The sequence below is a fragment of the Choloepus didactylus genome (assembly GCF_015220235.1).
Source record: "Choloepus didactylus isolate mChoDid1 chromosome 11 unlocalized genomic scaffold, mChoDid1.pri SUPER_11_unloc2, whole genome shotgun sequence".
Classification (NCBI taxonomy): domain Eukaryota; kingdom Metazoa; phylum Chordata; class Mammalia; order Pilosa; family Megalonychidae; genus Choloepus; species Choloepus didactylus.
The window spans coordinates 1,499,880-1,513,577 of NW_023637579.1; the positions used below are offsets into that span (position 1 = coordinate 1,499,880).

The 13,698-nt window shown below is 38.1% G+C and overlaps 1 protein-coding gene and 1 long non-coding RNA gene across 6 annotated transcripts in view; one reads left to right on the top strand and one right to left on the bottom strand.

Moving 5' to 3' along the window:
- Positions 1-1,709: 1,709 nt before the first annotated feature.
- On the bottom strand, positions 1,710-3,223 carry LOC119524548. Its single transcript, XR_005214837.1, has 3 exons — positions 3,109-3,223; positions 2,356-2,447; positions 1,710-2,211 (listed from the first exon to the last, which is right to left on the bottom strand). It is a non-coding gene; the product is annotated as an uncharacterized LOC119524548 (long non-coding RNA).
- Positions 3,224-3,389: 166 nt separating this feature from the next.
- Positions 3,390-13,698, top strand: part of LOC119524542 (zinc finger protein 596-like) — an 89,663-nt gene continuing 79,354 nt past the window's right edge. For all 5 annotated transcript variants that reach the window (XM_037823220.1, XM_037823225.1, XM_037823222.1 and 2 more), the window contains exon 1: positions 3,390-3,644. The gene's annotated coding sequence lies outside the window, so the exon portion shown is untranslated. The remainder of the gene's footprint in view (positions 3,645-13,698) is intronic.

Consider the following 13,698-nt stretch of genomic DNA (forward strand, 5'->3'; position numbering starts at 1 on the left):
ATCTGAAAATAAATTAATGTAATGCACCATATTAACAAAGGAAGAAAAACCATGTGATCATCTCAAAAGTTGCAGAAAAGGCAACTGACAAATTCATCCACTCATGATAATAAACAACAATCATGACACAGCAGCCAATATTTCTTAAGTAGTAACCCCCCCACCACTCTGTGCAAGTGCTTTTTATTTAGGTAAATTACCTGAAAACCTCACAAGTAAAAAATGGCAATTATGACTTGAACTTACACCTGTCTGATACCAGCGCCCATGATTTTAAATGCCACATTCTGCTGAAAGGGCAAGGTGTTTTCAGAGTGAATGTTTGTTAAAGTCCCCAGAATTCAGTGCTGATAGAGTCAGATATAATTTGTAAACTCAAAGACTTTATCCATAGTTTCCAGCTCATTACACTTCTACCAAAAAAAGAACATGTTGACAGGATCAGGGATAGGAAAATAGGAATATACTGAGAAATTGTCCTAATAGAAAAGGGTACATGGAAAATTCTACTCATGACCTGGGCAGCCTTACCATATGTCTTTGAACAATATTACAAAATCTAAAGTTTTACACTTACAACTAAATTATTCCTAATTTGGAAATAATTGTGTCTGCAATACATTTTATGGCCCCCATACAACATAAGGCTGTGATAGAAATGACAATGCTGACATTAATCTGAATCCATTCCTTAACTGGCTTGTCTTCCTCCAGTGAGGAGGCAGATTCCATAAACCTGGGACCTGGACTCTCACTTCTTTTCTTCCTTGCTTACATCCTGGCTGACTCAATCCTTTTTTAAGCTCTTATCTTAACAGTTACCTCCAGAAGCCTTCCCTGTGGATTCCTGCATCACTTGGACTTCAGTTTTATCATGGAATTCATTACACTGTACTGCAAATGCTAGACCACACCTTGCTCAGCTTTTTATCTCCAGCATGCATTCCACTACCAAGCACAGAGCAGGTAGTACATAGTGAATGGATGAATAAAGAAAGGCATTCAAGACTACTGTTTTATAGTCTTAAAAATGTAAAGGGTTTAGATGATCTATATAATACCCCAGGTGTTTTCAGTCTTTATTAAGTAAAACAATTGCCTTGTTCATAAGAAAACCTAAGCAAATGCCCAATATGTAAGAGATTGAAGTGAAGCTGCTCTAGAGGAAAGACAGGTTGCCAGGGAGGGGCACCCATCTTTGTAGATGAGCCCAACAAAGAGCCCTTGAAAACCCCAGGACTTCACAGAACCCAGTTTCAAAACCACAGCTTTGATCTATTGCAGAAGGAAGAAAGACAAGCCAATAAAAATGAATACAGGAAAGATATGTTATATGTTTTATACTTCCCATGTTGATTGCTATGTTGCTTTATCTTTTATTATAGCTTTGAGAGCCTCCTGACTTAGGATATCTTGACTTAAAAAAAACTAAAATAAAATAGGAAAGCCATCATGGGTAGGAAGAATCCATAAAATTACAGACCAGAATTCTTCTCATTTCATTTTTTTGTCTACTCACCTTTCAAAGGGTGAAAATGTCTTCTCTGAATAAGACCAACTTGGATTAAATTGGAAAATATTGAAGCTCTTTTGAAATCGTATTTTACACAAAGCCTTATAAATAAAACTTTTATAAGAACTGACCAAAAATTTGGAAAAACCAAACAAGAGAGAACAGGACTATACAATAATTTTCAGTTTAAGAGGCTCTGAATATGGTGTCTATTTATTAAAAACATGGATTATAAAGAACCAGAGAAAAATGGCTGTATACACTTAAAATTATGCTCAAATGCCTAAAGGCTTTTTGCTTTAAAATTTAAAAATCTTTGTTATATATAAAAATCAATAAAATAAAATAATTGTGTCAAGAAAATTCGATATGGAGAATACGCACACAGAGTCATATTTAATTTATTTTATAGTAAATAGATAAAATGGTAAGTGGGCAGACTTCATCCCGGAATTTGGTTTAAAAAGTAGCACTTTAATAACTCAAATAGTTTATTATTAGCTTGTTTCATTTTATACCATCATTGATGTATAAGCAAAAATTGTACTTACATCATCTGCAATGCCAAAGATTTTAAATGTCAAATATTTGAGTAAAACAGTTCTAAATAACCAAAACATCCCTAGATAACCTACAAAAGAAAAATATAACAACAAAAAAAATCTTGATATGTCCTATAGCCATTCCATAGATGTAGCCTAGAAAGAAAAAAATTAGCATTTTAGTCAAGCATGAAGAAAAACCTCTGTATCCTGAGAAAACGTAAAAATGTACCTTACATTAATATAAAGAGTATTCCTCCAAAATTGAGAGGCAGTAACTAAAAATAAAAATATACATACTTGGTGTTGTCAAGTTAATAGATTTTGTAGATTAACAGAGCAATTGCAGTTAAATTCTCCTTTCTCTGTATCTTACCCATGAATGCACAGACCTGAAACACGGATAAAAAGAAATAAAATTAAGTTCTTTTACTACCGACCCAATATTAAATCTTCCCTTGCTTCATGAAAAGGGCAATTTGACACACTAAAATGGAGCCTTACTATGTTAGAAAACTGTTAGACTCCTTGTATTGCACAGATCATTTCTTCAAATGTAAAACATAAAACCAATGGCATATTTTAGAGAAGGAAAACTTATGTATGTGGCATCACCATGTGGTAGTTTCCATATTCAACGATATTCGCTAATAATTATTAACCCAAAATAAAACTACAAAAGAGATTTTAATATAGCAACAAAATGCTTTTCTGTCAAATCTTAAGTCTCTCCAGAGTCTCTTTTCCCGGGTTGGAAAACTGAATTCCAAGCTTGGGACTGGGTCCACCACATGGCAATTGCACAGAGCAGCTTTTCCAAAACCACAGATGACCACACTGAGCCTTTTTAAAAAGTTCAGGGACAAAGGGGACTCTGCCTGCAGACCCTTCCAGACGGATTGGCTTCACAGGCCCCATCAACTGGGTTGGAGTTCTACCTACTGTGTTTGATCTGAGTCACTAGGAAAGAGAAAATGCTGCCAATTTAGCAAGAACACACCATTCATTTTTAGACACATCCTGACTTTTTAGACATATTAAAAAAGGATATACATATTAAAATCGATGAAATATGGCGGTTATTTCATTAATTTTCTCGTCGTGATAGTTTACGGAGACGGGCTTCTGAGGCTGCCATTCTTCTCCTCGCCTCCCCGGTCAGAGTGCGCAGACGACAGCTGAAGCTCGTTCCTTCCTCCTTTCACTGTGTCCGAGGAAAGGCCTATCATCGCGACAGTTCCGTATTATCGCGACAGTTCCGTATTTCCGGGAACTTCCGCCAGTTCTCGGATCGCGTGAGACCACAAAGGGAGCAACATCCTGGGGCACGCCACGCGGCAGTGACGCAAGTAAGATGGCGACGGCGACTTAACTGAGTCCATTGCTCACGCTCTCGTAATTGAGCTTTTATGAATCCAGCCTTCCCGCAGGCCGCCTCTCGGCTGGCGGGAGCTGGTCGCTGGCCCGGCTGCGGGCGGAGGGCTTCCCAGAGGCGCGGCGGCTGCCACCCGGGCCGTGTGAACCCTGGCCGCCCTTCCTCTAGAGTGGGGCGGGGGAGTGCCCTGGCAGCACCCGCCCGAGAATACCAGGTAAAAGTTTTTATTTATGTTATTTTATATTTAATCAATGAAAACTAATTTGTATAGATACTGCTGTTCTAATTATAATGCATTAAGATTTCAAAATCATAGTAGGTATTAAAATTGTGAGCAATCGCTCACATATTCTAGGTGATTGAAGGTGCTTGTATATAGGCCTATTGGGTTGCTAGTTCAACTCTTCTTATGGATCTTAGCAGTTTGCGTACATTTTTCTAATTTGATAATAACTTCTTAAAGGGGAGTTAACCTTTCCTTTGAAAGCAAGGAGAATTGTCAGGTCATAATAAATCTCGCTGGAAACCTTCATGTACCTCAGACAAAACTCTATGTACTTGAAAGGTACTAACACGTTATTCCTCACAAAATATTACATAGGAAATAGTCATAATTATTATTCATATTGGTAGATGAGAAACCTTAGGCAAAAAGAGGATAAGCAACTTGACAAATTCTGTCAATAAAACTTGCCACTCTTGGTCATCCTGGGGAGGGGGGGTGCGGTCGCAGTATCAAGGGTTTTAAGCTTAAATAGTAGGTAGGTCCTCTTATTGTTCCCACCACACAGAGTGGAAATGAGAGCATAGAAAGGCCAGTGTGCCCCAAAACTGAAATCTGTGCATTCACATTTTCTCCTATAGCTTTCCTTCTGGTGACATACATGACTCTAGTCGTCCTCTTTCAACTGTACTCAAGCTCAGCTCTGTTGATAATTACATTTATAGTATTGTGCTGTGCATTTCCAAACTTGTACACTCAACCTTGTTAAATATTCTGTACTCCTCAATCATTAGTTGCCCCAGTTTCTACCCTCTTTCTATCTTCTGATAATCTATGCTCTTGAAATTAACTCCCAGAGTTCGCTCATTGTGGTTAGTTCATATTAGTGAGGCTATAGAATATTTTTTCTATTATTTCAGACTTCTTTCATTCAACATAATGTCATAAAGGTTCATCCACATTTTTGCGTGCATGACGACTTCATTCTTTCTTACTACTGCGCAATATTCTGTCATTTGTATACATCACAGTTTGTTTACCCACTCATCAGTTTCTGGGTATTTGGGCTGTTTTCATCTATTGGTAATTATGATAATGCTGCTGTATATATTGGTGTGCAGATGTCTATTCATGTCCTGCTTTTAGTTCTTCCAAGTATATACCCAATAATGAGTTTGCTGGATCCTCTGACAACTTATACTTAGCTTCTTGAGGAATCATCAAACTGTCTTTCAGAGTGGCTGCACCATTTTACATTCCCACCAACAGTGAATAAGTGTACCTATTTCTCCACATGCTTTCTAGCACTTGTAGTTTTATGGTTGTTTTGGTAATAGCCATTCTGGTATGTGTGAAATGGTATTTCACTGTGGTTTTGATATTCATTTCCCTGACAGCTACTTAAGTTGAGCATTTTTTCATAAGCTTTTTAGCCATTTGTATTTCTCCTTTGGACAAGTGTCTATCCATGTGTTTTGGCTATTTTATCCCTGCAAATTGTATTGAGATGTATTAATGTACCATATATTCCATCCAAAGTATACAATCAGTGTCTCACAGTATAATCACCTAGTTGTGCAGTGATCATCCCATTCAGTTTTCAACCATTTTCATTGCTCCTAAATGAAAAAATAATAGACATAAAAAATAAAACCCATTTGTATTTCCTCTTTGGAAAAGTGTTTATCCATGTCTTTTGCCTATTTTTTAATTTGGTTGTCTGTCTTTTTGTTGTTGAGCTGTAGGATTTCTTTATATATTCTGGATATTAAACCCTTGTCAGGTAGTTTCTGAATATTTTCTCCCATTGCGTAGGCTTCCTTTTTACTTCCTTGACAAAGTCCTTTGATTTCTTCTTTCATTGGTTTTGGTTTGGGTGTAAGGTCCAGGAAAACACCTCCTACCACATGATCTTTAAGATATTACTTTTATGGTTCTTTGGTCCTTGCTCTTTCGTTTTATGTCTTTGATCCATGTTGAGTTAATTTCTGTGTAATGAATGAGATAGAGAGTCTCTTTCATTGTTTTTGATAATGGCTATCTAGTTCTCCCAGCACCATTTGTTGAAGAGGCTGTTCTGTTCCAGTGAGTGGACTTGGCTGCCTAATCAGAAATCAGTTGGCTGGAGATGATAGGGTCTTTGCTGAACTTTTGATTTGATTCCATTGGCCAGTATATCTCTCCTTAGGCCAACACCTTGCTGTTTTGACCACTGTTGCTTTTTAATATGCTTTCAAGCCAGGAAGTGTGAGACCTTCAACTTTATTTTTCTTTTTCAAGATGTTTTTAGCTGTTCAGGGCACCTTGCTTTTCCAAATAAATTTGATTATTGATTTTCTTGGTCTGCAAAGCCAGTTGTTGGGGTTTGGATTGATGTTGTGTTGCCTCTGTAGATCAATTTGGGTAGAATTGACATCTTGACATTTATTTAGCCTTCCACTCCATGAACACAGAATGTCTTTCCATTTATTTATGTCGTCTTTGATTTTTTTTCAACAATGTTTTGTAGTTTTCTGTATGCAGGTCATTTTCATCCTTGGTTGAGTTTATTCCTAGATATTTGAATCTTTTAGTTGCTTTTGTAAGTGGATTTTTTTCCTTCATTACCTCCTCAGATAGCTCATTACTAATTTATGAAACCCCGTTGATTATTGTGTGTTGATCTTGTATCTTGCTACTTTGCTGAACTTGTTTATGAGCTCAAGTTGCTTTCTTCTGGTTTTTTTTTCCAGAATTTTCTAAGTACAGATCGTGTCATTTGCAAAGAGCAAATGTTTAATTCTTCCTTTCCAAGTGGGATGCCTTTTATTTCTTTTTCTTGCCTAATTGCTCCAGCTGGAATTTCCAGTACAATGTTGAATAACAATAGTGAGAATGGACATCCTTGTCTTGTTCCAGGTCTTAGAGAGAAGGCTGACAATCTATCCCCATTGAGTATGATGTTAGCTGAGGGTTTTTCATATATTCCTTTTATCATGTTGAGGAAATCTCCTTCAGTTTCTGTCTTTCCAGGTGTTTTTATCTAGAAAGGATGATTTGTCAGATGTGTTTTCTGCATCAATTGAGATGATTTCTATGGTTTTTCCTCTTCGATTTGTCAGTGTGGTATATTATAGTAATTGATTTTCTTATATTGAACCTCCCTTGCATACTTGGGGTAAAAACCACTTTATCATGGGGTATCATTGTTTTATTGTGCTAGTGGATTTGACTTGCAAGTGTTTTGTTGAGAATTTTTGCATCTGTATTCATTAGACACATTGGTCTGAAATTTTCTTTTCTTGTAGTATTATTGTCTGGCTTTGGTAGTATAGTGATGTTGGTTTCGTAGAATGACGTATAGCAGTCCTTCCTTAATTTTTTGAAAGACTTTGAGCAGGACTGTTATTCTTACTGGAATAGTTAGTAGAGTTCACCGTGAAGTCGTCTGGTCCTGGGCTTTTCTTTGCTGTAAGATTTTTTATTATTGATTCAGTATCTTTTTTTGTGATTTTTTTTGACATCTTCTATGTCTTCTTTTGTCAGTGTACGTTGTCCATGTGTTTCTAGGAAGTTGTCCACTTCATCCAAGTTCTCTAGTTTGTTGGCCTACAGTAGCTCATAGCATCCTCTTGTGAACTCTTTTATTTCTGTGGGGTCAGTTGTAACATCCTCCCTCCCATTTCTGATTTTATTTATTTGTATCCTCTTTTTTCCTTTGTCAGTCTAGCTAAGGGTCCGTCATTTTTATTGATTTTCTCTAGGAATCAACTTCTGGTTTTGTTGATTCTGTTTTTTTTTTTTTTTTTTTCAGTTTCATTGAGATATTCACATATCATACAGTCATCCATGGTGTACAACCAACTGTTCATAGTACCATCATATAGTTGTACATTCATCACCCCAATCTGTTTTTTGAACATTTTCTTTATATCAGAAAAAGTAAAAATAAGAATAAAAAATAAAAGTAAAAAAGAACTCCCAAATCATACCCCCACCCTAATTTTCTTTTATTTTTGTTTGTTTTTGTTTTTTTAACTATCAAAAAATTAAAAAGCAAGCAATAGAAAAACATTTCAAACAAAACCAAAAGAAAGCAATAAGAAAAAACAAACAATCTAAACTAATTACATTTCTTCCCACCATATTTTTCATTTAGTTTTTGTTCCCATTTTTCTACTCATCCATCCATACACTGGATAAAGGGAGTGTGATCCATGAGGCTTTCACAATCACACTGTCACCACCTGTAAGCTACATTGTTATACAATCATCTTCAAGAGTCAGGGCAGCTAGGTTGCAGTTTGATAGTTTCAGATATTTACTTGTAGGTATTCCAGGACATTAAAACCTAAAAAGGGTTACCTATATAGTGCATAACAGTGCCCACCTGAGTGGCCTCTCAACTCAATTTGGAATCTCTCAGCCACTGAAACTTTATTTTGTTTCATTTCACATCCCCCTTTTCATCAAGATGTTCTCAATCCCAGGATGTTGGGTTCAGATTCATACTCGGAAGTCAAATTCTGCATTACCAGGGAGATTTACACTGTCGGGAGTCAGGTCCCACATAGCAGGGAGGGCAATGAGTTCTCCTGCCATGTTGGGTTCGCTGAAGAGACAGGGCCACATCTGAGCAACAAAGAGTTACTCAGGGGTGAGACCCTTTGGCACAATTATAAGCAGGTTTATCCTCTCCTTTGCAGTAACAAGCTCCATGAGGGCAAGCCCCAAGAAAGAGGGCTTGGTATACTAAACCACTATTCCTCAGTGTTTGTGAGAACCTCCACAACAATCCAGATTAGGAAGTCCAACACTTGCACATTTTCCCCCAGCTCCTGAGGGGGTCCCTGCATATATAATTTTATTCTTTGCCCAGATTACTTTGGGATGTGTTGCTATTTCACACTAACCTATACAAACCTACCAGGTCTCACTTCCTATTCAAAGTTCCATATCACTATGGTATTTGAATAAACTGTAAGTTAAATTGTTTAAGAAATTTTGAAACTGCACCAAATAAACATCTCTTCCCTTGGTCTCAGGTGGAAGTTGAAGTTTTAAAACACAGTATCATCCTTTACCCTTGAGACCAATTTGCCTTTGTCCTAGCTAGACTTGCTTCATTCATAACTCCAATTGAAATCTGGACTCTTTTTCAGCTTTTTAAACAGTTGCCGTGTGCACTAATACTGACATTCATATCTGCTGAGCTGTAGCTCTGAGTTTCAGATGTCACACAGATATCCAAATATCCAGGGATCGATCGGGTTTTACACAAAAGGATCGGCATCTACAAATCTGAAGATAGCCATTACAGTTCAGCAATAGATGTGACTGCTGTAAGAGCTTACAGTCTAGGGATCAATACTATAAGCATTCCCCTAATAATCTGTGCTCTAAGATCAATTCTGAGTTTACACATTGTAGTTAGTCCATATTGGGGAGGCATTATAGTGTTTGCCTTTGTTTCACATATAGTTCACTCAAAGTGCTGTCTACAGGATCCATTCACCTTGTTGCATTGTGTGTCTTACAGCTTCACTCATCTTTGCAATTGCTCAGTATTCTATTGTATGTACACACCACAGTTCACCGTTCTGTTCCTCAGTCAGTGTACTCTTAGGCCACCTCCACCCATTGCAAATCATGTATACTGCCTCCGTAAACACCAGTGTGCAAATGTCCATTCATGTCCCTGCTCTCAGATCTTCCAAGTCTATGCCCCTTAATGAGGTTGCAGGACCTCATGGCACCCACGTACTCAGTTTCTTGTGGAACTACCACGTTGTCTTCCAGAAAGGCTACACCATTCTGCCTCCTCATCAACAGTAAATAGGTACATCCCTCTCTCCATTTTTTCTCCAGCACTTTTATCCCTATTTATATTTCTTCCTACAATGCTATAGAGCTGTATTCACATACCATGCTATTATCCACAGTGTAAATACTGTTGTTCACAGTATCATTGTATAGCTGTGCATTTATCACCACAGTTAGCACCTGAACATATTGATTAACGTGAAATTTTTTAATTTTTTAAACAAATAACAAAAAAGACAAAAAATAAAATATAGTACAATAAAATAATAGGGTCAGACAACACCACCAATACCAAGAATCCCATATCTCTCCCTTATATCCCCCACTCTTACACATTTAGCTTTGGTGTACTGCATTTGTTATATTTAATGGAAGCATATTACAATGGTAATGTTGACCATAGACTCCAGTTTCCTTTGGTTATATTTTCCCCCATATGTTCTCCTTTTCAGCACTCTGCATGTTGACATTCATTTGTTCTCCCACATGCAAGAACATTTTTATATTTGTACATTTAGTCACAATCATTGACCACTCCAGTTTTTGCTAAGTTAAACAGTCCCAATCTTTATCTTCTGTCTTTACCTCAGGTGTCATACATGCCCCTAACCCGCCTCTTTCAGCTTTACTCATGGACATCTTTGTTCAGTTACTTACAATATTGTCCTACATTCACATAGCATTATGGTATCTATTTCTGGATCTATATAATCAATCCTGTTGAACATTCTGTAGTCCTTCAGCATTAAATGCCCAATCTCTACCCTCTTTGTATCTCCTGATAGCCTGTGTTATCAGCTTTTAAATCTCAAATTTCCTCACAAATGTTAGTTCATGTTAGCGAGACCACACAGTATTTGTCCTTTTGTTTCTGGGTAACTTCACTCAACATAATGTCCTTAAGGTTCATCCAAGTTATTATATGTTCCATGTCTTTGTTGTGTCTTACAGCTTCATGATCAGAGTTTTTCACCTCTTGTTTTTCTGTTTCACCCTGCCTGTATGTAGCCTTTTTGTGTGGTGATCCCCTCAGATATGGTCAGCCCCAGTCAGGTTTTCATAGTCCAAAGAGGCCCATGTCTTGGGAGGAGGGTATGGAGTTTCCTTGAAAATGAGACCCTCCTGTGAGGACTTTAGACTCTGTGCTTCTCCAGGTGGCGCTTGTCAGCCCATAGATCCCCCACCAGTGTAAGGAGGCAGGGAGTCTTTATTTATTTTTTTCATTTTTATCAAGATATACTCACATACCATGCAGTCATACAAAGCATACATTCAGTTGTTCACAGTACTGTTATATAGTGTTCATCACCAAAATTAATTTTTGAACATTTTCATTACCATACACACAAAAGTAATAATAAAAATTAAAGTGAAAAAGAACAATTAAATTAAAAAAGAACACTGGGTGCCTTTTTTTTTTTGCCTCCATTTTTCTACTCATCCATCCATACACTGGACAAAGAGGAGTGTGGTCCATATGGGGTTTCCCAATTACATTGTCACGTCTCATAAGCTACATTTTTATTCAATCATCTTCAGGATTCATGGGTTCTGGGTTGTAGTTTGATAGTTTCAGGTATTTACTGCTAGCTACTCCAATAAATATTAGAACCTGAAAAGTGACCTCGCACCTCCTTTTGGAGTCTCTCATGCAGGGAGCTTTTAGATCTCCAGGTGACCCTGACCCTGTAGGGTGTGTGGCTGACTGAAGCTAGTTTCTGAATTCCAACCCCTGGGATCTGAGTTCCCAAAAGGGCTGGGAAGTTATGGTGTTCAGTGAATTTTCTCTGCCACTGGACTTATGCTTTGTCTCTCAGGGCTATCTTAGCTCTGTTCTTGCCTGGGCCCAAACTGCAAGTCATTGAGGCTTTCTGTAGTAGGCTTCTTAGAATAAGTGTTTTAGAAAAAGAGAAAAAAATGAAAAAAAAAAAAACAAAAAAAAGAAAAGAAAAGAAAAAAAGGAAGAGCCCAGTATGGAGTATTTACCATCCTTGCAGATCTAATGGGCTACTGAAATGCTAAAAGACCAGGAGTTGAGGGTGATTAAGGAACAATCAAAGAAGCAGAGAAGCTGGTTTTCAGACAAGGGCTCTCCCTCCCTTGATTTGCATATGTGTCTGATTCTGTTTGAGGCCTGCCCTTCTCCATGTTATGTTCACCTGACTCCAAAGTCTGTTTTTCTTTTCTTTTCTTTTCTTTTCTTTTCTTTCTTTTTTTTTTTTTTTTTTTTTTTTTTTTTTTGCTGTTTTGCTAACCCTATCTCCTCTCTGCTGGTTGATTGCTTCCAGATTTTCTGGTGTCTTCTCTCAGTTTATCTATGGTTGCGGATTTCGTTCTCCCTCCTGTTTCCCAGCACTGATGGCACCTCCTCCCACGGGACTGTTCCTGGCAGGGAGGGGTGCAGGACCCTGGCTTTGAGAACTTACAGATTTCACTGATCTCAGCTGTTCCATGCATTTGTGAGTGTTGCATGAAGTTTGTTTAATCTCAGATTCCTCTGCGATGTCTGGTCCATGCAGTTCCTGGCTTTCTACCAACTGCCCCAGAGGAGCAACTACAACCTACACCTCACCACACTGCCATCTTGCCCCACCCTCTTTCTCCCTCATTTTTGAATGACAGTTTTGCCAGATATAGAATTCTTCATTGGCAGTTTTTCTCTTTCAGTGTCTTAAATATGTCATACCACTGTCTTCTCCCCTGCATGGTTTCTGCAGAGAATTCTGTACCTAACCTTCTCAAGCTACCCTTGTATGGATGGATTGCTGTTTCTTGCTGCTTTCAGAATTCTGTCTTTGTTTTTGACAATGGACAATCTGAACAGTGTCTTGGAGTAAGTCTATTGGGATCTATTCTTTTTGGAATACACTGTACTTCTTGAATCTGAAATTTTCTGTCTTTTATAAGAGTTGTGAAATTTTCAGTGAATATTTCTTCTATTATTCTTTCTGCACCCTTTCCCCTCTCTTCTCCCTCTGCGACACCCATAACAAGTATATTTGTGTGCTTCATGTTGTCACTCAGCTCTCTGAGACCCTGCTTGTATTTTTCCAAATCTTTTCACCATCTGTTCTTTTGTGTATGAATTCAAATGTCTTCTCCTCCGATTCACTGATCTTTTCTTCTGCCTGTTCAAACCTACTGTTGTATCCCTCCATTGTCTTTTTCATCTCCTCCATTTTGCCCTTCATTCCCATAAGTTCTGCCATTTGTTTTTTCAAACTTATGGATTCTTAATGGCCATCCATTGTCTTCTTTATACCCTTCATCTCTTTTGCCATATCTTCCCTCATTTCATTGAGTTGATTTTTGAATTGATTTAGGAGATTTGTTTTTACATCTTTATCTTTGATTAGTTCTTCCCTCAGTTCATTGAATTGATTTAGCATTATTTGTCTCAGCTCTTGTATTTCTGTTGAACTTTTCTAATGTAGACATTTAGGGCAATAAATTTCCCTCTCCCCACTGCCTTTGCTGCATGCCATAATTTTTATATGTTGTGTTCTCATTTTCATTTGCCTCATGGTTTTCACTGATTTCTCTTGTAATTTCTTTTTTGACCCACCATTTAAGAGAGCCTTGTTTACTTTCCATAAATGTGTGAATTTCCCAGTTCTCCTCTTATTATTGACTTCCAGCTTCATTCCATTATGATCAGAGAAAGGGCTGTGTATAATTTCAATCTTTTTAAATTTATTGAGACTTGATTTGTGACCCAACATGTGTTCTATCCTGGAGAATGGCCCATGAACACTTCAGAAGAATGTGGATGTCCAATCTGTGCAGCAATTTTTCATGTGCAATGGCAACTGCCTGCTCTTTGGTTGTGGTTTCTACCATGTGTATTTTGGCAGGGAAGCGGGCCTTAAGACCCAATACTCCCAGCTATTTCCAGGGTTGAAGCTGTGATACTCTGGGGCTGTGCAGGTGTCCACCCCTTCAGCTCAGATATTGCTCAGTCCCTCTCTGCTGGGGACCCACAAATCTCTGGGCTTTGTGTAGGACTCCTGTCACTTCCAGGCATTTGGTTTCCCTGTGTCTTGACTGTGTACCCATTCGGCTTCTGTGGGGGAGGGGTTATGCTGTCTCAAGACAGCTGAATTTGGAGTTCCCTTTAGGAGGCTCTCCGCTGCAGTGCTGCAGAGTGGCTCAGCCCACTTTAAAGATGGTTGTGCTTGGTGTGGAAAATAAACCACTTCCACAATCATCTGCTGCTGCAACAGCTTGTTCCAGTCTTCAGCTG